Here is a 22,111-nt window from a genome sequence, read left to right as displayed (position 1 = left end):
TGATTTTTGACTTGTCGTCTCTTTTGAGTTGGTCGCGACATTTCTCCGTAGGGCGCTCGCCGTTGCCAAAATTGGCAGCTTTTTTTAGTTTTTTAACCCCGGCAATCAATTTGTCACGCCAAAGTGTCAATCAATTCCCTAGCGACAGAAACCCCGGGGAATCGCCAACTCATCCGAGCGGTGACATCTCACGGCGAGTTCACAACTCAGCGACGTGGTCGCAAGCAACCCAATCGTGTTAGTGTCGACGTCTCCGCTAACCACGATCATCATCAAATATTTACCCACCCGAATCACACCGCGTCCAGTATATACGTGCTTATACAGGGTGCTTCAAAATAAGTAAACACTATTGAGAATTTGCGAAAAATGCCACAATAAATGTGCTCTCCGGGCTATGCAGACGACCTGGAGAAGATTCCAGGCACGTGTTGACAATGATGGCGAACAAGTGACTTTTTGAAGCTATTAACATACATTTGTTATCATGTTACAATGTAGTATTATCCGTTCTTTTTCCATTCAAAACGACAATCCCATAAAAGTGTTAACAATGTTTTGAGCCACCCTGTGTATGGCAGGCGATCTGGTTGAGCAACTTGTCGCTCCGGTGTGGACCCACCGGAACAACTCACGCCGGTCGACGAAAGAAAATCAACCCGCGACTCTCAAACTCCAAAGCAGTGTAAATACGTATACAGCACGTGTCTGAAACATCATCACTGGCGAGACAAAGGAGGCCGGGCGTGGTGTTAGCCACGCCACCCCATCTCCCGCCGTGCGTGCTGGCCTCAATTATAACCCTCGCTAACAGCACTTGCACCAACCAACAGTCTCTTAGACTCTATACAGTGAAGGTTCTTTGTTTCGTCTCTGTGTATGGACGCGTGCGTGTATTTTGTAACGTGTGCGCTTGCGTGCGTCTTGCGTCGCCATCATCATAACTCCTGGAGTGGGAACGTATGGAGCACCTTTTTGTCAACCCACTGCTGAATGAGGACCTTTCCACGCCGTTCGGCTCGTGGCGGATTATTTGACCAAACGTGAACGCTGGTGGGTGCGGGTTTGAAGGCGGAGGCCGCATGCGTAGACGGGTGAGCGTCGCAGTACAGGGCGACGATTGCTGCTCTTACATTTAACTGCCCGCAACGCGACAGCCTGTAATATATGTAGAGGATGTTCGAGACATCCTCACACACAAACAACACACAACCACGGGTTGTTTTTTTGTTTCTTGCGGTTGCATCCGATTCAAGAGCCGAATGGCTCACAGGGCTACACCAAATAGATGAAACTGAAAGTGAAGGGTCACAGGAGCGCTGCCGTGTACGACACGCAATCCGAGTGTTGAGTGGAGGGAATTGGCCCCAGAAGGATTAACAAACTGGGGGAAACCCGAGAAATGAATGATTGTGGAAAGGGGGGGGGGGGGGGAGACGGGCTACATAAAGTAGAATAGTTGGAGGGTTAGTGGTCGGTTTCCCATGATGAGTGTAAGTACGCTGTGAGTTTGCCTTGGAAATAAAGATCCTGCCTGACCATCTCAAGTGTCCTCTTCACATCCCTCTGTTGGCTGTATGAATGGCGCTCGCCCCTATAAGGCGCTCAATAGGCCAGCGTCCTTCACTGCGAGTAGCCCGCGGGCCACTCGCGACTTCTGGTGGCCTCTAGTGCGGCCCCTGACTTCATGCCCCCGACAACACACAACGAGTGAAAACACCCCCCCCCCCCAACCCCCCATCATCATCGTGCTGCTGTCAAACACCAAATGGTTTCAAATAGTGTGGCGGCCTTCACACAGAAGATGTCTTATCGGTGAAAGTGCCCAACACCCCCCCCCCCCACCCCCTGTCTCTCTGTGAAAATGAGTGAAAGACTCTGCCGTAGGCGGTCTCGACTCTGCTTCGCTTCCGAGCGCTGGCGCATTCAAGGGATGCTCGGTGAGTTTCGGCTTCTCGCATATCGGTGGCGACACAGCGAGCATCCCTCTCTCCCTGCTCTCGTTGCCTTACAGAGAGAGGCAAAGAGCCACAACCGCCACCATCGTCATCATCATCATCACCAACCACGACGACCAGGGCGGTTGCGTGGCACGAGCGTCACGGCGCCTCCTTGCTGGGGCAGGCGGGGGGCAAGTCTCGTCTTGACTCGAGCCGGGCGATGACCCCACGAGGCACACAGACCCGCGGGGGGTATCAGGCACGGCAAACAGCGCATGACTTGTACTGAATTTCGTCGTCGTCGTCATCATCATCATGGGCCATGACTAATCGAATCAATCGACCGGCACATAAAGGCCACCACCTGATCAACTGAGACCCCCCCCCCCCACACACACACCCTACCGTGTAGCCACGGTGGCAGGTCGTGGTTTCGATCCACACCCAGACGCCTGCATATTTGGAGTTTGCGTGTTTCTCCCCGCGGTCGCGTGGATTTTTCTCCGGATCCTCCGGGTTTCCCCTCCACATTTAGAAGCAACACGCTTCGAGTATGTGGCTGAAATAAATGTGCACGTGATGAGCCACTTCGTTGAGCTACCATCTCTGGCCAGGTCGCTTCTGAAAAAAAGTTACAAAGCTCAGGGGGCCTTACCTGGTAACATAAAAATAGATATAAAGTTACATGAAAACAGACTGTTGGGGTAAGTACTGTTACTGAGCACATGCAGGAGTAGGTGGCCAACACCACGCTCGCCCGCCTTTGTTTCCCCAGTGCTGATGTTTACAAACTGCGCTGGGCTACCCACTTAAGGCTGAGTCGACCTAGGCGAGACCCAAGCCTGGTTCAAATATCTTCACGGTGTACATCCTCTCGGGTGCGTTGCCTCCTCCTTTTTCTGCCACTCCATGACTATTCTCGACCACCGGTCATCGTCCCGTCTCGAGACGTGCCCTGCCCATATTGAACGTGTAACGCGTTGTATAGGTTTTCACAGAATAATTAACTTTTACTGGCCGTGCAGAGAAATTAGTGCCACTAAAGTTGCGCATTTAACAGGCCCAAGGGCTCGGGGGCAATGGGCTATTAAAAGCGAGTTAAGTCGTTCCACTTTGCACGCACGTGAAGTTTGGTAAACGTGGAAACGTGCGCTACTTGTTTGTCCACGCAGAGGAGATTGAGAAACACACAAAGTCAAAGACCCCCCGTATAGCCTGCACAAAGCTGTCGGGTCAAGTGCTGTTAGAACGAACGCTTATGAAGGCCGAGGAGGCTGGGCAAGGAGGTGGTGTGGCCAGGGTCACGCCCAGGCGAATTTGTCTCCGTCGGTGCTGATATTTACACAGTACAGAAGGTGCTCATTTAAGGCCCAGTCGACCTAGGGGAGACTCGGGACAAATCCCGATACCACTCGTAACCAATGGTAGCGATGGCAGGGAATGGAACTCAGGTTTCGTAGCGCAGTTACACGACCTTTTGTTGCGTGGCACGGGCGAGTTTGCGAGGCATTCGAGTCGTGCGTGACAGCGGATTGTTCGCCACCGACTAAATTGGACGCAACCTCGCTGCCATTCGGCTCGGGTCAATCAATCGGACCGAGGTTCGTGTGAGTGGCGGTCCCAGCGACCGTGATCCGATCACCGCTCTGGACGAATTCCTTCGCGAGCCGTCGCTCACCCGTCCTACGTGCTCCGGAATACGGCCTCGTTATCGCGACTCCATCTGCTGCGCGGGTGACCCCTTGGCATGTCCCCCTTCTCTCAAGTTCAAGTTCATTTATTAGGTATAGCCCTGTGAGCCATTCGGCTCTTGAATCGGGTGCAACCGCAACAAACAAAAAACAAAAACATGAACAAGAATACATCTTAAAGTGACTATGTGCAAACAGAAAATCCAAGAAAAGACAGCAAAATTTTGCAGAAAAAGCACCGTACACCAACGCTCGCTTTGGCTGCCACGAAGTCGTCGATTCCACCCCCCCCCCACCCACCTGTGTAGCCGTGGCGTGTCCTGCCCAAGCCCACTCACTTTACTTGCTTGATTGACGTAAATGTGACGTCTCCAAGTTGCGTGTAATTATTATTTGACGGGATAGGCAAAATTTGTACGGCAACCGGCCCGTTACCCGGGGATATCTTCTGGAACTGTTGATGGCAACTGTCTCCTTAACTGTGATGCCCCCCCCATCACAGAACCCCCCCACTCCACTCACGAGTGCTGGCTGGGTGCACGTTATTGCAATAAACGCGCACGAGTGCTGGCTGAGTGCCGCGTTATTGCAATAAACGCTGCAGGCGAATTTCCCTGTCGCGATGCGATGAGCAGGTGTCGACAGTAGGTGGCCTCGTGAGACCAGATTATGAGAGAACCTGGAATCATCTGGTTCAGTGGTTCTCAACCTTTTATTATTATTACTACACACTTTAACACATTCCTGCGGTGGGAGCTGGTAGGAACGTTGGGTTGCTCGGTCAATGGCCAGGGTCAACGGCGGCGTGGTGTATTCCGCAAATATGCCCGACTGTGAGGGCGGGCACAAGCCGGCGTGAGTAGGTTAAACGTTGAGTTTTATAAGGGCACCACGGGGTGACCAGCCTCTCCCCACCCAGCCCCACCCCTCCCACCCTCCCCACCCAGCCCCTCCCTCCCCACCCAGCCCCTCCCTGCAAGACGGACGGACACAATAATCCCCTGTGGGCTGGTGTAACCAGGAAGTTCCAACCAGTATTATTACACACTTCTATTATTACACACTTGTATGATTACACACTTTTAATATTACACACTTTTATTTAACTTGCCCTGTTGTCTGTTTATATTATTTCAAATCTTTGATGCTTAATATCTTCGGATCTACGAAGCATAGCGATCTGAAATGTTGTGCACAGGCTCGTGGTCTCACGTGACAGTTCAAGATTTAATTTGAAGAACCGGTCCAGGTCCCGTCTATTCTGGGCCTCTTCGTGTTTTTACAAAAAAATGTATTGCATCATTTCAAATATTAGAATTATCTAGACAATAATGAGCTACTGTATTGCTATTGTCTGGATTTAGATATACAAACTATTTTTACGAGATTAAAATAAAATCGTGCAATAAATTAGGTAAAAAACTAGTTTTTCAATGCACACACTTTTATTTGCACTCAGAAGTATTTTGACCGCAGAATTATTCAAATTTGATGTGCTGAATAAAAGTGCGTGGTTTCCTTTCGATATTTTAAATTTCATTCTTGCAAGCCGCCCACTTTTATTCAGCACATCAAATTTGATTAATTGTAGCGTCTAAGTAACAAAAAAATCTACTTTTTAGTGCAAATAAACGTGTGTGCATTGAGAAAACATTTTTTTTGTATTGCCTAATTTATATTTGGCTCCTGTTGTACCCCCTTGTTGATTTAGTTTTCAACGGAGTCTCCTCCTTTTGATGCAATGAGCAGGTGCTGCCAGTAGGTGGCCTCGTGAGACCAGATGGAGACACACTGGTTCAGCGGTTCTCAACATTTTTGTTTTGGCTACCGTGTACCTCGCTTGTTGAATTTTGTTTCACCCTTGCCTGACCCAACATGGTTCAGAGAAACGAATGCATGAACAATGAACATCAATATTTTAGCCAATTGTCAATTGCGCGAGGTATCCTAACGAGCGAGTAACTACAAGCGAATACAAAAACATTCTACGGACGTCCTGCATGCATATGACATAATTTGTTGGCGCTCGCCGGTTACTCTTGCAAAACACATTGTTTGAGATCAATGAGTATAGAAAGGTCTTTTATATCGTTCTAGGATACCATGCGTATTTTAATCTTACCGTAGTTATTTTATATTGGCAGATTCATACGTGATTATTCACCAATGACTTTCACGTGTAATATAGCTTCAAGCATTTATAAATCATATCACGAACCCCCGCTGGGACAATGCCACGTACCCCCAAGGGAGATCCGCGTACCACCCCCCTCCACCCTCCCCCCGGTTGAGAACCACTGCTCTGGTTGTACCTCGCCAAATCACCGAGCTCATCACCACCATCGGCTCTACGGAGCTCGCAGCGTTGTCGGCGAGACACGGCAGAGGCTGCAGGCAGAACCCAGCCGCAAGGTGTCTCCTCTCGTACAGGATATGGGTTCTAACAACAAACCTGACATTGCGCCGAGCACGCAGTGAGCACGTTACCAGGGCTTGACTTCTAACGGAATGTGTTTTTTTTGTTAAGGCGACATTGAAGCACGCAATAAATGCAAATGCGAATTATGGGAGTTTGTATTTTTGGTTTATCGTGTTCCTGGATTCTAAACAGTGCGATTTAAAACTTAGACTTTTTTTGCTTTTTCCTAGTTATAGTCCAACTTTTAAATCAGTGCCGTGTCATGTGAATAATAATATGTTTCTGTTTGATTCTCTTGCATCAAGCAGGGGAACACCCTGTGCCAAAGACACTTTGCATTACTTAAACTTATTGATCATCTGTTTGAGACCTTGCAACCATTCACTGGTGAGACCACCTCATCTGTACTTAGCTCAGCTCACTTGGTTGAATTTCTCGTGCCAACGTGGCCACCACTGGACGCTCTCCGATCTTACATTAACACGCTCATCTCTCACATTAACACGCTACTCTCTCACATTAACACGCTAATCTCTCACATTAACACGCTAATCTCTCACATTAACACGCTAATCTCTCACATTAACACGCTAATCTCTCGCATTAACACGCTAATCTCTCACATTAACACGCTAATCTCTCACATTAACACGCAAATCTCTCACTTTAACATCACTAACCCTGCCCACTTCGTTTATGACCCTAGGACTACTACACTCTATAAAACAGTCTCCATTCAGCAGCTTCCCTCCTCTTTCCTCCTGATGACGATCGCTGGTGTTGTGATCGAAACGTCGTAGTTTTTTGTTTACTTTATATTGATTATTTTTTATTAATTTGTATCTACGTGACTTCACCGAAAGACCCAAAGAACATGATAATTATTTTTTAATGTATATCACTGGTGAGCATAATCCACCGCAACATTTTACTGAACTGACATTCCATCTTGATGTGATTGCAATGACATCACGTGACAATTGCCATAGGTTATGTCACGAATAAACCGGCTCACGCCATAGTAACGTGGAGCATCCATTCTGCGCTCAGGGGAACGCTGCTCAATCCCTGCTCAGGCAGAGAGAGACACTCTAAACGTTGCCTCGCGCACTTACGAGAGTTCTATTGCAGACGTAGTCTCGGCTAATGATCGCTTGCGACTCAATTGTCTAGAGAAACAGCTGTCCTGTTTCGTGATGGAGAGACGACACCTCATTGTCCGAGACCGCATGAACACCGGCCACCGTGTGACATTTACAGTCGGCACTCTGTCACAATTTATTCCGCTCTGGTGTGGGGAGAACACTCTGTTTGGGAAGCTGCAGTTTTTTTGTGCGGATTTAATGCGCGACGCCTCTGGCAAGCCGAGGAGAAATGATTACTTCCATTGTAACGGCGGTGTCAATTTGTGAGGAGCAATTTTCCGCTTGCATGGCATTAGGCTGTAATGGACTCGTGCGGGATTTGTATCAATGTAAGGGACACGGCGAGTGGTTTGTCACGTGACTGGCCGTGCCGACCCCTGACGTCACGCGAGGTGGCAGGGCACTCGTACACGAACCTGAGTTTGTGAGCCCCGAGTTTGTTTATTTTGTATCTATTACGCTTGTTTACCCAGGAAAGCCTCGCCGCCGAGTACCCAAGACTCGTTCTCAAGTGGGTCGTGCAAAGCTTTTGCAGTTGGGGAACAACGTCGCTGCTCTGTGTGTGATCCCAATTGAATAGTTTGGAGGAAATTGTTCAACAATTGGATGTTTGGCCCATATCAGTTGCATCGCATGGTTTTTTGGAGAACCCGTAGGAAACCCATGCTTAACAGGGTGAGAACATACGAACTCCACGTAGAAAAGGTTCCCTGAATCGGGAATCAAACATAGGCACCTTGTAGCTGGTCAGCACCCTGACCGGTTGGGAAGACTTGATCATATTTTTTCTTTGGCAATGTGCTGCGGCAATGCCAATCTTTCATCATTAAAATTCCATTCGTGATTTATGTTTATGGACAAATTACGGTCAATGCGTCATAATTAAACTCCAGCACCTATAAAACTGCAACATATGTCACTCGGTTATGGAGTGTAATGTGCGATGCAATATTAATGTGGCCACGTGAATAATTAACACGGCTCGGGGTTGCTCTGCCGTTGGGAGATCTACCACACGATGGCTGGGTGTGATGCCAAATGCGCTGCATGACCCGAAAGCTACAGGTTCATTAATTGTAACAAAAATGTTTTTGCTAACTTCTGCACTCTTAATTTCCGAAAACTAACCACGTGACGTACGTATGTATGCACGTTGAACTTATTTCGCACCGTACGTAGCCAACCGTGCTTAATCGGAGGTGTGACAGAGTGCAGGACAGAGCCAGCTGTGTTTTCATCTTTGCTCATGCAATGATGACAGCTACCGGCCACCAGAGCATTGACTCTCAAATAGGATGCTCTTCATTGGCCAAATATGTAATCATCATCAGCAGGACGTGCATTTGCACTCAACCCACTTGCACAGAAATTTCCACCCACGCATGATGTGTTGGTAGCATGGGCACACACGAGCTCTCACGATTGGTCCACATGCACAGGACTCTGATTGGGGAGGTTTTTGGCCACACCTTGGCACCTCTAATTGGTCAATTTGCTTTAGACAAAACGCTTTGAATGGCTAAAACACTTCAAGAGTGAATATCTAATAATCGCTCCTCATTGGTTCCCACGCAATCATCGTCATTGGTCCATGCGCACAAGCCCGTGATTGGTGCGTTCAGTGGCCACGCCTCGGAAATCCGAACCCGTTCATGATTGGCCGACGGTCACGTACCACTGATTGGTCAGTGGCCTGCAGTCTCTAATTGGCTGCCGTCTGGTCACGCCCAATTGGGGGCCCATGTGCGGGTAATTAGAGAGCCATGATTGGTGCTTGGCCTGACTCATTCCTATTGGCTGAGCTCGCCGGTACCCCCACCCCCGAAACTACCCCCCCACTCCCCCCTCCCCCCTCCCTCCACTTGCACCCCCAGGAAGCAGATGATGGATGGGCTGCAGCTGTCTGCTGACCCCTGTGACCCACGCGCTTGTCTGGCCCAAGTGTGTACAAGGACTCGCTTGCATTAATCCGTCCAGGGCGGCATTTGTGTATCGCGGTACAACATGAAAATACAAAGCTCATTAAAAATTGCACATCAACCCTGAACTCGTCTATAATTAACTGGAACCGTTTATGAATGGAAACGGTTCCCGAGGCCCCGGCGACGCAAAAAAGAGGTGGATTTAACACGGAACGAAAAAAATACGTTCACATACCTGAGGCAAAAAAAAAAAACCCGGCGTCGTGAGTTAAAACAAAAACAGTGCTCCCTTTTGTGTGCAATTGGCATTTGTTCCACTTTACACTGAACCAAAATAAACAAGGAAAACGTTAGAAAAATGGCAATTTCACCACGGTAAATATTTGGTGAGCATAGTTTTTCCCCGCGATTTGGAATAATTGTTTACGGAGCTCACATCTTTGAAAAGCCACGAGGAAACTCCAGCAACTGGAAGAAAAAAAATCATGTGCGTGCCGAGACAAAATATAAACATGCTTAGTTGTTACACGATACATTTTTGGGCTGGCAATTTTAAAAAAAGGTCACGTTACAACATACCACAATTAACATTGTTGGCCACGTTAATCACCAATGAGTGCCCACACATTTTTTTTAAATAGTCCACAGTGTAAAAGTGAAATATGTAATTCTAGATCATAGTAAGCTGCATTTCATTATCATAATCATCATCATCAGCCATTGGCTACGCACTGCTGGCTGAAGGACTCTCCACACCAGCGCCACCCCTCACGGTCCAGCACTGCAACCATCCATCTCACTGCTGCACGTAAAACTGATCTCATTGCTCCATCTTCATGGTGGTTGTCCTCTCTGTATGCGCTCTCTCCTCTGGTTGCAATTCTCTCACCAGTATGGTCCTCCATGGGCCACCATCATCCCGTCAAGGTCATTGATGTTTCTTAATTGTCAATATTACGTCTTGCAGTTGCGCTTTGTTCCTTGATCCGTGTGTCAATTTTTCCCTCTCAGTTTCATTTTAAGAGCGCACGTGTGTACGTACGTATATTCATGTTGAACTTCTTTCGCACCATGCGTAGCCAAGCGTGCTAATCGGAGGTACGGGGGAAGGACAAAAAAAAGCGTCGTCTCTTCACGCTTCATCGTGCATTGGCTGCCTCGTATTTCTCTCACGTTCATCACGATCGTCGGCGAATGTGACCGCATACAATTTAAACGTGATAAATAGAAAAGCTGATTTCTTGACGTCAAAAGGCGCAATGTATATAATAATAAAAATTCCCCAAGACCAAGCAAGGACCACGAGTGTAACACACCAGAAGCTCCGTCAGTCGCTTTCGCTCAAATGCCGCGCGTGGCTGCCTCTGTCCGGATGCCTCCCTGGGTAACGAATGGGTCCACGATTGTCTTGTGAAAATAAAATAATAAAACGTCAAACTCAATTTGTTCCAATTTGGCACCAAAGACGCTCAAGAATTGAGCCGGAGTAACGCGGCGACGCTGCCTGGATTATGCACTCGTTAAAAGCCCAACACGGTTTCTGAATCCAAAACACACACACGCGCACAAGCACAGCTGCGCCATTCCCATAATAAATATGCAACGGATACAATTTTGCCGTGAGCAGAATCCACTGCTACTGAAGAAGTGCGAGGTGAGTAATGGTGCTTTTTTCTGTATGCAGAAAAGTCGCAATGAGTCTCATGACTCGTTTATAGGAGGGTTCCTAAATGGGATATTTGACACATTTCTTTCTGCACGTTTCAGCATACGGAGAAGAAACTGGATTATCTCTATATATAATAAAAACAAATCCACACTTATGATGTGATAACACCAAAAAAGTATGCAAATAGAGAATATATCTGCTTTGCTGGCTTTGCATGCTCTGTGTATGATGAAACATCGTCAAACAACTCCCGTGAATGGCACGATGTGGCAAAGCCTTCGTCTAACAGTGGATTGATGAAGGGCTCACTGAAAGCATGCCTTGCATAAGGTAGCCTCGGGCTAACTGTGATGAGTATATTGCAAGTCTCGTGCACGTAACGATGTCTGTCTGCTTGTTCCACCATCTCTGCCTTCACAGCACTTAATTACACTGATTCACGGAGCGTAACACAGGCAGAGTTGAAATGGACGGCGAGAAGATTAAAACGCAATGCCCCGCAGTGCACGCAATGAACGCGGTGACCCGGGTTCGATTCCTTGCCACCGTTAAAAGTGGAAAATGGTATCTGAAGCGGTTCTGACCCCTCTCCCACCAACTCGCACTAACCAGTATTTCTAGAACATCGCCAAGAAAACGCATATGACCGGCACAGTGCGGGGGAGACCTTCATCCAGCAGGAGCTTGTGGAAATTATTCAACACTATTATGATGTTCTTCACCTGAAGACGGCTGCTTGCGTTGTAGCCGAAACGTCGTGATAATTATTTTATTATGTTTTATTTTTATTATTTTATTACTTCCCTTCTACGTGACTTTACCGAACGAACCAAGAAGATGAATCCCTGCAGTCACGAAAGCTTTAAATCGAAATATTACGATATCTCTGAAAGCACGGCATGCAGATTACCACACTTCACAAACACAAACACGCGTCTCATCCTGCAACCGTTCGAACCACGTTCTGGGCTGCGACGTCAGCGGAGACGGTGTCCGAAATGAAACACAAAGTAAATAATCATCCAACCGTGCGAGCCCTGTCCTCGAGCAAGCGGTTAATGTGGGGCCACCGTGTGGGCTGGGCTCACACCTGCCAGCCACCGACGCGGACGAGGCCAACGCCGTCGCGAGCTCCCAGTCCCGAGCCCTACCCCGGCGTAGCAGCTGGCAGGAGACACTAATTACTGCGCCCACGAATTTGAGAAATCCCCAAACTACACCCACCCTCCTGATTGGCAGCGGCCGGCCGGATTTCACTTCAACGCCCGGCGCTCCCAGATGGCCTGAAAACTAATAAGCTGCGCTGGTAATTATACACATCCCTTGCCAGGGAGTCGGGGATGAGAAACATGAGGGGTGCGGGCTAAAGGGCAGCCCCTTCAGCTGTCGCGAACGCTGCCGGGAGCCACAGTCCCCACCCCACCCCCCCTCGCCTCAATTAAGTGTCCGAGTGTGTGAGGGCCACGCGTAGCCCCCATCTGCGTCTTACTCAGCCGGGTCTGGCTGAACGCGTGAGATGCAGGCACAGAGCCGTCTCCACGTTCGCAGACAGAGCGCTGCCCATCGCACACAGAAAAGAGAAATCCTTCTCGACGATGTGCCTGGACTTTTACTGAGCGGATTACTTTTCCACCAATTGTTTTTTTCTTTCGAATGGATTACTTTTTTTTACCAATGGATTACTTTTCCAGCAATGGATGACATTGAGGTTGTTTTTTTTTTTATCGTTTTAAGACAACACGTTTGGGGTTTAACCGGTTCATATTATTTCGTGAAAAACAGGGGGGCGCCATGGTGGCGAGATGTTAACTCCCTCGCCTGGTATACAGGAGGACGTGGGTTCGATCCCGACCCTGACGCCTGTTGTATATTTGGTAGTTTGCGCGTCTCTCTTCCCGTGGTCGCGTGGATTTTTGTCCGGGTCCTCTGGTTTTTCCCTCCACATTTAGAATCATGCGTTTCGAGTATTTGGCTGCAATAAATGTCCACGTTTCCTGCCACTTCGTCGTGGCCAAGTAGCTTCTTTAAAATAGCCAGACAGCTCAGTGGGTCTTACTTGGTAAAATATATATTTTAAAGTTTTTAAATAAATTGATTTTTTTTCCTCTAAACGCGTCTCCCTGTGCTCTCCGATGGACATTGGGTTTGTTTCTTTGGATTACCAAAGCACTTGGCATTGCAGTTACACGTTTACGTGACAGAGCCTCTCCAATGCAATAAATTAGCAACGTTATGTGCCCGGTAAATTATGACTAAACGACAGCCAGACCTTCATCCAGCAGTAGATTGACAAAGGGCTGTAAACGAAATCGAATCTTAGCTCATGTATTGATTGTTAGGGAATGATTAGCCTTGTCTCAGGATGCCTTGCATCCGAGCCCTTTAGAGATAATGAGAATGTGTTTTGGCTGAGTGGCGTTATGTGTATTTGTTTCTTATTATCCACTGAGCATCCACAGATGCGGACGGAATGTGGCTTTGGTGCAGTGCACATTGACAGATCAATGATGGAATTAAGCAACCGAGTCACATCGCAATGGCGATTACAGAGTGGAGTTACCGTATTCGAATACTCAATATTACTCGGCACGTAACGAAACATCCGATCCATCGATTGAAAGCACTTCCAAAGCTCATGATTTGGGCATAAAATCATGCATGTGCATGAGAAGCAATTATGTTCAGTTTATGCAAATGCTATTCAAATTATATGCTAATGTGCTATTAAAACCGCTGGGGCAAACACGACCGTGCAAATGAGACAGAAACTAAGCAACAATAAATATGAGATGGTCAAAATGAGACAAAGAACAATGAGCTCTTGAACCGAAGCGTGACCCGACATCATGACAATTTATTGCATAACTGGTTTGTTAATCTTTACACACCTCAGTGGTCATGTAACAAGACCATGTTTTTTGCTTATAAAGCTGCACAATGTGGTGGCGACTCAAGAATATATTGTTAATACATCGTTATCGAAGACGAACAGGCAAAGTAATTGAGTTTTTTTAAAATAAATATTACTTATAAAACCACAATTGACACTTTCAACAAAATAAGCATTACTGCAGTATATAAATTGTTGAGCCATTTCAATAAAACACACAAAGTGAGTCCTCTTAACTCAAGAAGCCAGAGAATATTCGTTGGGATCTTGCAGAAGCCAAGAAGATGCAAATTACCCATCGGCTCATTAAAGAGCGACCGATGTTTTGCAGTCGTGATGCACGCTCTTTTATTTACTCGTGTGGATCTTCCTTCGGGGACCATGTCATCAGGATGTTTATTAATGAAAAGTCAAAGCCTGTCCCACCAAGTAGCAAGTGCTTCACTCATACCCTGAGAGAAAGCACTATCTCATCTGACAACGCCAGTCCACGACACTGACATGTCCTTCCCCCACGCTTCTCTTCCTATCAGCCACGTATTTGCCTCTCTTCCCTGCTGCTCTGAGCCTCTATTTTATTTGTGGGTAGAAGCGGTGTTTTGCTATCGAGTCCGCGCGGTCTGGGGTTGCTTGCTGTCCCTCTGCTTTGCACCAAATTACCCAGCATTATCCGTGTGACAGCCCATTTGTCAAAGGCCGAGTCTGCGTGCCCGTCACACGCACACACACACACGTGTGAGTGTGTGAGTGTGCACACACACACCACGAACATGCACATCGGGTGCACACGCCCATGAACACAATTAATTGCTCACACGCGTGCAAGTAACAACAACAATAACAACAACAACACAAACAGACGTACGCAAAGGGATTCACAGCAATGTAAGGCCACGTATCTGCCTATGTGCATACGCGCAGACTCTTACAAACACAGCAATGGTCTCGTGTGAGCAACTTCTCAATTAGAACGTGTTGGGAAGGGGGGGGGATGCAAATCTCACCACACTCCAGCACTTACATGATCTATCAGTGCTGGCTTCTACAGTTAAATCATGTAACCGCGAAACTTAAAACAAACAAAAAAACATGTCCTGTTATATGCTGATTGCATTTTAAATAGCTGCAGCAAGGAAATGACAAAAAAAACAGTGATGACAGCAAGAAAGCTAGCAGTGAGGAAAAGTTGCCTGCTGTTGCCTACTGTCTGTAAGGTAATGTAGTTGCCTACTGTCTGTAAGGTATTGTAGTTGCCTACTGTCTGTAAGCTAATGTAGTTGCCTACTGTTTAAAGTATTGTAGTTGCCTACTGTAAGGTATTGTAGTTGCCTACTGTCTGTAAGGTATTGTAGTTGCCTACTGTCTGTAAGCTAATGTAGTTGCCTACTGTTTAAGGTATTGTAGTTGCCTACTGTGTAAGGTATTGTAGTTGCCTACTGTAAGGTATTGTATTTGCCTACTGTCTGTAAGCTAATGTAGTTGCCTACTGTTTAAAGTATTGTAGTTGCCTACTGTAAGGTATTGTAGTTGCCTACTGTCTCTAAGGTAACGCAGTTTACCTACTGTCTGTAAGGTAGCGTAGTTGCCTGTGGTCTGGTACAACATTTGGCAAGTTAAGTAGGTCCCACTGCGGTGAAACACGGCTCTTAATTTAGCTGAATTAAAATGGCGTGGTTCATGCATCCAACGGTGGGTGCTGATTATCGCCACGTGAAGACGCATTCATGCCGTTGCCCTCTTGACCTAATCACCCCGCTCTTCCTCTCTACCTAACTGAATGACAACATATTCTTAGGTTTTTTTCGGTAAGTCACGTAAGTAAAATAAAAATAAAATAAAAATCACGACGTTTCGGAGGCAACACAAGCCTCCGAAATGTCGTGATTTTTTATTTTATTTTGCTTTTATTACTTTTAATGTTTTACCTACATGACTTTACCGAAAACACCTAAGAATATGAATCCTTGCAGTCACGAAAGCTTAAAATCTAGAATGAATGACAACAACCACAACAACAAAAACGCAACAAATTAATACCTATTTTTTTTTGGAGGGGGGAGTTATATTTGAAATTGCCATGGAGAAACAAGCAATGCCCAGCGGATGATGCTTCGCTTGGATTGAGGAATCCACGCGCATTGAGAGGCGCGATTGATTTTCTGTGGCTAAAGAACCCCGGTCGTCCGCTACCGCTCGGGTGCCTTCGTTGTTTTGACTTCATTCGGGCGGCTTTGTCTCCACGGATCGATTCGGTTGAGACTCGTGAATTTTGCCGCAGTTGTCGCGGTGGTAGTAGTGGTGGTTGGTCGTCGTCGTGAGTGCGATTGTTCCACTCCCGTGTTAGAGTACTTCCGCACGGCTCGAGACGGGCGCAGTCTTTGTCTGCGCATTGGCCCTTGGGATCGCGGAAAACGTGGCAGCGTCTTGGGCAAGGGCTTCATACAGCGGTGGATTGACCGTGGATGACGGTGATGAGGATAACACATTCCTGTGGAGGGAGCTGGTAGGAACGTCGGGTTGCTCGGTCAATGGCCAGGGTCAACAGCGGCGTGGTGTATTCCGCAAATATGGCCGACTGTGAGGGCGGGCACAAGCCGGCGTGAGTAGGTTAAACGTTGAGTTTTATAAGGGCACAAAGGGGTGACAGCCCCTCCCCACCCAGCCCCACCCAGCCCCACCCAGCCCCACCCTCCCCACCCAGCCCCTCCCCTCCCCACCCAGCCCTTCCCCACCCAGCCCCTGCCTACACGACGGACGGACGGACACAATAATCCCCTGTGGGCTGGTGTAACCAGGAGGTTCCTACCAGTATTCAACTTCTCATATGAGTAGGTATACAGTGGTCTCGTCACTGACTGCACTGAACACTGTCAAAATCCACCCAGCGATCGTGTCTTCACGACTCCGTCGCCTAGGGATGGACCGGTGCCGAAGCTGTCGAGTGTGCAGGCGGTGCAACTGCACCAGGGCCTTGCTCAGAGGGCCCATTTCACTCCGTGCTCCAGGACCTATGCCAACCACTCACGGTACCGCCTCTCAGGGATGGAGATGTCACTCAAGAGAGTTGTCTGCTTGTCACGTGGCGGCTCTGTCGAGCGTCTCGTGAGGACATGGAAACGTCCTCGGAATCTCCACGCCAGTTGATCTCAGCTGCGCGAAGGCGCGGGACGCTTGCTTCGTTTCCAGCCCGAGTCTGTCCCGAGTCGGTGACTCGGAAATTATGACTGCACCTCAGTGGGGTAGTAACGACATTATCAGCTCAGGGGGTGCGGCAAACGGTCAAGTGGGGCCCCAATATCTCCTCTTGCCTAATCACACCATTATATACGCCGATTTTATTTTACACATTGTCGAAAACATATCTCATTGTGGTTGTCAAGGGGGCCCCAACTCGTAGCTCTGGCCACCCGGGGGGTGGCAGGGCACCCCCAGCCCCCACGGCCCACGCAAGTTACGCAACTGCTGCACCCCGCACACCACATCCAGTATGATCACTGTCCGTGGCTGTGTGTAGTAACCACACGCCGCCCACTCAGTAACGCTCATCCATATCTACGAGTCATGTTCTTATGAGTATTAATCATTATTATTGTCAGACTTCTTTGCCCAGGAAAATCCTAGCTCGGTCTAAACTGTTTCCCTGGAGGTTTGTGCCAAGTTTCCACGGTAAGGGGCAATGCTGCCACGTGTGATCCAAATTGAGCAATTTGCATGTCATTTTTCAGCATTGGGATGTTTGGCCATTACCGATTATGCCCTATGTTTGTTTTGGCTATGGGAGGAAGCCAGTGGAAACCCATGCAGAATAGGGGGAGAACATCCAAACTCCACACAGAAAGGAGCCTAAGTAATTAATAGAATACCTTTATTCTTTGCAAGATCAAAGATAAGCAACTATTGTTCACTGAATAAATGAACACACAACACGCCTCCTTCCAATAGCTATCCCTCCACATGAAAATAATGCTATCCTTTTCACAACCCATTGGCCCCACGGATCTTTTGGGAGTGCATTCATATCATCAGCATTTATTCAAACCCAAGCAAACTCTGGATCGGTTTCCATATTCATTGTTTCATCAGCAGAGTCAGGCTTGCGTAAACCAATGTCGGTGAACTGCCAGATGTTTTAGGCGAGGACCCTCTCTTGAAGATATTGTCCCCGAAATACATAATCATTGCAGCCCCTTCCAAGTGCTTAATTAATACCACCAAATTCTGCACCGAACGTGACATTCAATGTCTCATCAGCAGAGTGAGGCTTGCGTGAACCAATTCTGGTGAACTGCCTGATGTTTAGTTTATGGAAAGGAACCTTCTCTATCAGATATGGGTCCTAGTTCTATGCAAAACTATAGGATACACAACACAACATTACAATTGGCGTCCTTGGGGTCAATGTATGTGATAGACGACATAATTATCAGAATACACATCTTCCAATATCTGTTCCTCCACGATACAAATAAAGGTATTTTTACACATCTTGACGTCTCCCCAACTAACGTCAGGGTGCGTTTCTTCATTTAATTCAAAGTCCTGGTTACGTTGCAATGTGACACACATCGTGGTTACTTGGGTGCGTGACCCAAAGGGTGGAGGTTAGGTTTTGCGTGAAGCCCTCTGTGTGCGCGTGCCGCGACGTGATGTGTGTACTGACTCAATCGGTTATTAATGCAACTCACAGCTGGCACAATCACTTATTCTGCTAAACTCTTTCGGGAAAGTCCTATAGTGTGTCCAAAAGCACTCTGCGAATGTCCTCAGCGATTACAGCGATGATGATGACGACGATGATGATCGCTGGCGTAGCGTCGTTAGCGCGGGACCTGGTGCGGTGCAACGAATGAAATGAGGCCCCCTTGTTCGCTTGCCCCTTCTGCTTCCCCCTCCATCCTCTCTTCGTAGCCCAGAGCCTGGGCCCTTCCATCACGTGGACCCTGGTGCAGTTGCACCGCCTGCAGCACTCGACAGCTACACCACTGACGGTGGTGGTGGTGGCGGTGAAGATGATCATGGAGACAACGAGAACGATGATAGCCGTGACGACAGCAACGATGACAATGGCGTTTATTAGAATGACGCCAGGTGATATTGCCTGGCAATTATGTAAATCCCTGAGGTGTGACCGCAAGCGACTGGAGATTCTTCCACCAGCCCGGCGGCGCACCCAGCAAGAGGCTCAAACGCAGCAGCAGAAGCGCAGGGGGGGGGGGGGTGAAAAACGTGGGGTGCAGTCTTGGTGGGTGGGGTGGGTAGGGTGGGTGTGGTGGGGGGGGGGGGCAGCAGGCAGGCCCCTCGTCCTCGCTGGGGAAGAGGCCCCGGGACCCACGCAGCCAGGCAGCACAGCGCAGTGATTGCGCCCGTCTGACATCGGCCGGCATAGCGGCGTGCAGCGGCGGCAGCGTCATTAAGGCGCACGGGTTCATCAGCATCTCCTCTGGCGAACGGTCGCGCAAGCGGGGAGAAAGGGGCCGCTAAGCCGGCTGCTGGAAAAATTGGTTTCTCGTTGAGCTCTGCGTGCTCTGTTGGAACGGGGTGGAGGGAGAGGTTGTGGGGGTTGTTCTGAAGGCCTGTGGAGGAACAATTTGTAATTTTTTTAAAGTAGCTGCTAAAAATTTCCGTGTAAGCGTCACACTGTTAAACCGTGCGCAGCATTTAGCACGAGAGACAACGATTACAACAAATCGCCTTACATGACCCCAATTTGTGTTCAAATCTGCACTGCCCGGCACCGTTCCGCGCTCATCTTGAAGAACTTAACGAGTTTTTTCATCTTGGTTGAGCACCACAAGAAATGTTACGAAGTTAACGATGGATCGGTACATTTACGTCTGCCTTTCCAGGCTTCTTACTCTCGCAATTAGCAACTACAACTCCCGAATGCGTGGGTTTGAGGGCCACAGACTCATGCATGCAATGGCATTCGTGCTAGTGTACACATGGCATAGTCACAAGAGAGTACAGGTTTCCCCTCGCTTTATGTGGCGGTGGTAGTAGATGCGTTCCAAAGAAGTGCACACCAAAGCGAAACCGAACCAGACAGCTGCCTGCCGAGTAGCGCCTCCAGTACACACAAAATGTTGTCCCACGTCCGACCGCATAGCTGAGTATGAGTGAATTATAAACCGCATATAGCGAATTTTGGGTAGAAATAGGTGAGCCGCATATACGCGAAACCGCACAAACCAAAGCCGCATATGGCGAGGGAAACCTGTATATTTTAGTTTTGAGATAAGTAACCTCAAAACAATGCCACATAGCATCTACGAGTTGGCAAACCAAAGTGATAAATGTTTGTATATGCAGTGTAAATGAGTGTATAAACGATAGCAATTACAATTTATATAGCATGCAAATGTCACTGCATCTCATGGCGCTGTGCAGAAACAACATGGGTGTGTATTTTGCGCGAGGTGTATTTGTCCAAACACATATATAATCACGATATATCACAACTCGTATCGTATTTGCCATCATAAAAAGAAGTTTACATTTCATATAATTCCTACAAAGGTATTTTACAGGGTCAGCAAAAACATTCGACTCTTCATCAATTGTAACCCCTGCCGAGTCCGTTGAACGGTAACAAATGTCACCGCACGTGGCACCGGGGCAATGATAAAACGTTCACCTCATCGCTGGGTCACAGCGATTCTCGACCGCGGGGACGCCTGGCTCGCAGAGGGTTGCGATTCACTCCTACGCGGTCGTCTCTGATGCAGATCAGGTTCTCGGTCGAATTCCTGTAATTTTCATAAAGAGCAGCTCCAATGCAAGTCGTAAATAAATTAATAAGCGCGCGCCCGTTTTTGCCCACCCCTCCCCTCCACTCCTCCACCCCCTCCCCTCCCCCTACTAATCCCCCCGGGGGTCCGGTTCGAGCTAATGCGTTTCTCCGCGGGGCCGGGTGGGGGGGATGCTATAGAGTGTGTGTGTGCGCGCAGAGAGAGAGCCCCTGAGGCTCACCGTTATTTGGGTTTAATTTGTGTGGCCTTGCCTGCCCCCCACCTCCCCCACCCCCCTCGCCGACCCCCCCCCCCCGCCCGCACCACCGCCAGCCCCCAAACTCCGTTGCAGCGCAGCCCACATTCCCAGACACGAGGAATCATTTCTTGCTCGCGCATACGCGGGGGTGGTGGGGGGGAGTTCTTCTTCGAGGTGCCGCGGAAAGCAATTTAATATTTGGGATGATTTATTGTTGTGGAGTGCCACGTTGAGAGTGAGAGAAAGGAAGAATAATAATAAGAAGAAAAAAGACACACAAAATAAGCCCACGCACGTTTTGTCCAACGGGCGTGCGCTGTTTCATCACGGCGGCTCAACGGCGGCGGCGGCGGTTGTTCCAAGTGCCAAATGCCGAGCGAGCAAAGAAGCACTGCGCCGCGGTGCCAGCTAATGAGGATTAGTGCGACGTTAACTCCACAATCTGATGTCGGGTCAATGGAATTGGCAGGCAATTGCTCCAGAGGATGGGCAGCAAGCGCCGTCTGATCGATGCGTCGCACGAGCAGCAGAGGCACGCGGCCTTTCATTTGGCGTCTTGTTTCTGTTCGACCTTTTTTGCTTTTGGTTGTTTTACTTTACACGTGCAGCTTCGATAGTGGTGCATGTCTCCGCGCGACCATTCAGAACCAAGTGTCTCGAGTCTTAAGAGGCTGCTGCCACGTATTTGCATGTCGCTCTGAAGACGCCGTGGCGTCTCAGGGATGAATACGTGCACAGGAACTTTATTTTTTTATTTTTAAATCCTTTATATTAAGTTCACTTGCTTGCTTGCTTGCACGCTTACGACCGTGCAAATCTTTCGGTCGTTTTTTAACCCACTTCCCGTGATCCAATCGAGCTGACATTTTGCACACAGACTCGTTGTGCGTGACAATTTATTTTCGTGAATTTTCCCCCCCCAAAATTTTACACTTTTTAGGAAAAAAAATTATATTTAATTACCAATTGCTTAATGGTGGCAGGCAATCATCTGACCCATAGGTGGCAGCCATCTCAAGCCAGAGGACGAGAGGACTCTAGCCGCCACGCATATAAAGGATTTATAGTGAAAAACTTTGTTTTTACGGGTACATTTTTTTTTGACTCGATGCAACGTTCCAGAGACGCATCCCATCAGGCTGAGTGGGAACAGCACTCGTCCGATGGGGATCCTGGCATCGTACAGAATGCACGCTTCTCTTCCTGCCCCCCCCCCCAGACTCAGGACGAAGGAGGGGGGGGGACGAGAAGGAATCGAGGTTGAGGGGTAGGGGGGGGGCTGCAACGGGGGGGGGGGTGAGAGTGGAACCCAACTAGGACTCAATTTCTCGGCTGCCACTTCGTGCGGGCGATATTGAACGCTACAGGAAACAGCTGTAAGCAGCCAGCCCCGCCGCTTGTTTGGCTCTGCAGGGAAATCTGCAGATTAATTGGATTTAAAGGGAGAG

This window comes from Lethenteron reissneri, chromosome 23 (genome assembly GCF_015708825.2).
Source record: "Lethenteron reissneri isolate LAM-NWPU_2019-01 chromosome 23, ASM1570882v1, whole genome shotgun sequence".
NCBI lineage: Eukaryota > Metazoa > Chordata > Hyperoartia > Petromyzontiformes > Petromyzontidae > Lethenteron > Lethenteron reissneri.
This window is presented reverse-complemented; position numbering follows the sequence as displayed.